The 3,453-nt window shown below is 53.0% G+C and overlaps 1 protein-coding gene across 1 annotated transcript in view; it reads right to left on the bottom strand.

Annotated features, from left to right (window-relative positions):
* Positions 1 to 3,453, bottom strand: part of INHBB (inhibin subunit beta B) — a 27,628-nt gene that overhangs the window by 22,926 nt on the left and 1,249 nt on the right. The window lies entirely within an intron of this gene.

Genomic DNA, 3,453 nt, shown 5'->3' with positions numbered 1-3,453 from the left:
TGTTTTTTTTTTTTTTTTTTTTTTTTTTTTTTTTTTAAGCTTGGTGCAAACTTACGGTTACCAAAGGGGAAATGGGTGGGTGGGGATAAATTAGGAGCTTGGCATTAACATTTACACACTACTATGTATAAAATACATAACCAACAAGGTTATACAACAACTGTATAGCACAGGGAGCTATATTCAGTACTCCGTAATAATGTATACGGGGAAAAAAATCTGAAAAAGAATTAATATATGTATATATATACAACTGAATCACTGTGCTGTACACCTGAAACTAACACAACATTGTAAATCAGCTATACTCCAATAAAATTTTTTTAAAAAATCCTGGTGTATAATAGCACAATTACCCACTAACCTTATCCATCAGTCACCGAATCAACCCACTCGCATTTTTGAGGGTCTGTGCTTGATGTGGAAGAAGTGTTACCTTCCTTCAAAGCGTTTCGTGTTGGGGACACAAAACAAATGCAAGAGAAACAACCACAGACAAGGTGAGACAGCCTGTGACAGACAAAGAGTGAGAAACAACCTGTGGGCTCAGAAGGAAGTGGGAGCCCATGAGGGCAGGGCAATCAGGGCAGGCTTCCTGGAAGAGGTGGCACGTGTGCCAGGTCTTAAGGGAAGGCTTGGATTTGGAAGTTTTGGAGGCAGAAGACATTCTAGGCCAAATGAACTACGAGCAGGGGTGAGGCAGAGCCACGGACAGAAAGAGGCCACCCAGGCCCAGTGCTGAGGGCCCCCAGGGAGACACAAGTCGGAGGCAGGTGGGGGCAGGCCTCCCAGGCTCTGGAGAGGAGCCGGGCCAGCTGCCCTGTAAGCTGGTAGCTCTGGCAGTTTTCTGCAGAGAGGGAACTTCCCCAGAGCATCTCTGAAATGACTGTCACAAGCAGATCAGACAGCGCGTGTCTTTTCCCGAGCCCAGGCGTTCCCTGGGTTCGCACACCATCGGACCCCCTATCATGCTGCCAGTTGGGAAGTTGACAGGGCTCCTTCTGGCGCTGTCAATGTCCGCACACGGTCTTTTCCACCCGATGGGCCCCTTTGACCCGCTGCACCTCTCAGGTGTTTTACCCCCCATGAATTTCTTAGTACATTCATCACACACACACCACACACACACACACACACACACACACACACACACACTCACTCACACACACACGTGTTGAATGACAAACACAAGACTGTACCAGTGGACTTGACTTTAGTTAAAAGCACGTATTTAAAACCTAAGCCTCTATGGTAGCCTCTCAGGAAGCTCTCTGTGTCCACGATGAATTGCTGAACCAGCTGTGAGTCTTTCATACATCCTTCCCACAGCACACGGGGGCTTTGAACCACACAGACCCAGGCTGGTCCGGTTTCCTGTGACTGAGTGTGCCCGGCTTCCACCCCAAGACCCTCCCCGGCTCCCTGCCTGCCGACGTCCCCACCCAGAGTCTCTCATCATCCCTGTGTGCTCATCGACGGGCCTGCACGGTGCTCACATTCTGTGGAGGCAAATGGAAAAGAAATATGCAAGTGATCACATCAGCAGAAGCATTCATTGCACGTTGTGGTCAGTGGATAAGAAAAAACACGAGAGGGAGAGAAAGGATGGAAGTGTCATCTGAGCCGAGGCTGAAAGGATGAGCGGGAGGTTGTGGATGTGACCTGTGAGGACCAAAGTAACCCCGAGATGGGGGAGCAGTGTGTGCAAAGGCCCTGGGGTAAAATGGCTCAGGGCAGTCAAGGAACCGGGAAAGGGCCAAGGGGGCTGAAGCCTGGTGACCAAGGTCCCAAAATGAGGTCCCACAGGGTTTCAAAGACTGTGATTGGACTTCTGCCCTTCCCTTCCCCAGTAATCACCCACAGCTAGTGAGGTCACCTTAAACCTCCCCCTTCCCTCTCACGCTCCGTTGGCCACCAAATCCTATCGGTTCTACTTCGGAACCTCTCCTGACTCTCCCGTCTCTCTCACCCTTTGCCTTGGTTTGGGTCCTCACATCGCTCACCTGGCAAGGCTGCAAGCCTGGCCCCTTCTCCCATCTCCAGCCCAGCCCCTCCTGTGGGGACCCCTAGGTGCCACGGGTTAGCGTCCTAAAATGCACGTCTAACTGCGGTGCTTGTGCCTGAAAACTCACGTCCAAGTTGGCAGCTGTTGGAGCTGGGTGACAGACACACACATCCTTCCGCATGTTTGGAATTTTCTGTGATGACTACCGCAAAAACAAAACAAAACAACAAACACCCTCCTCCTACCCAGGAGGTCTTAGCCTCAAAGAAGGGCATTGATTTTCTGGGCTTTGCACATATTGGCTAAGTATTAAAAGCTCAGTCAAGGAAGCGATTCATGGTGCATCAGTCTGTGTGTTTCAAAGTCTCCCCTAGCCCCACTGCTTTGAAGACACAGTGTGTCTGTCTTGTGTGGCCAGCTGCCTGCGGGCCGGCCTTGCCCCCCGTGGAGTCACCAGCATCACCTGGCATCCAGCCACGATGAGAGTCCCGCAGCTCCCAAACACTCCCGCTCACACCCCACAGGCCAGACCCTTCTGTTGGTCCCTCCACCTGGCATGTCCTTCCGCCCTTGATAAAGCCCCACTCAGTGGTCAAGCCTCAAGGTCAAGTGTTCAGAAAGCCTCTCGTCTGTTCTGGTCTGTATGGCCGCCTTCCCCCTGGTCTAGGGGCTCCTGGTGGGTGAGGCTCGGGCTGCCATCGTGACTCTGTGCCCAGGACACAGGGTCCTCGTGCCTGCCTTGGAAGGGTGGCACTGGAGTCTCCACTTCTGAGCCGGGGAAGAGGCTCAGTGCCCTTAGTGTGGGAGGTGGGAGGGGCCAGGAAACGACCTGCAGAGCACCCGCTGCCCCGTCCTGCTCTCGGCCCCTCGCTTGGCAGCCCTCAGGCGGTGCCCTGCCCGGACTCTGCTCACAGAGCAACCGCAGGCCATGCATTAGCGTCGCCGCCCACCCCGCACTGTTCCCATCCGCCTCTCCCCCCCGCCCCAAGCAAGCCTCTGTGGGCAGCTGAGCATCCAGCTACAGACCCGAAGCCCAGAGGCTCCCCTGACAGAGAGTCAGGGTGCATCTCGTGCTCAGACTTGCCCCCGATGTAGCATTAACGACACCCACTGCTCCAATATACCTGTTTGTAAAACGTTTTTCTAAAGAGCTCATGTAAAAACTATTCAGGTATCATTTCTCCCCCGTGCTGCCATGGAATGTTCCAGAGACTACAGCCGAGGACAATAACAAGGGGACAGGCTTCTCCCCATAAATGCCAGCCTGTCCCCACGGCGGAGGCTCTTTGCCTTCACAGAAGTGGTAGTGGACAAAGGGGAGGCCAGAGCTTAGTTAGCTACATGTAACACCAAACCAGAGATTTTTTTTTTTTTTTTTTTTTTTTTTTTGTGGTACGCGGGCCTCTCACTGCCGCGGCCTCTCCCGTTGCGGAGCACAGGCTCTGGAC

This window comes from Lipotes vexillifer, unplaced genomic scaffold (genome assembly GCF_000442215.2).
Source record: "Lipotes vexillifer unplaced genomic scaffold, Lipotes_vexillifer_v1.1 scaffold1607, whole genome shotgun sequence".
Lineage (NCBI taxonomy): Eukaryota > Metazoa > Chordata > Mammalia > Artiodactyla > Lipotidae > Lipotes > Lipotes vexillifer.
Note: the sequence above shows the minus strand (reverse complement) of the source record. Positions and strands in the feature narration are given on the sequence as shown.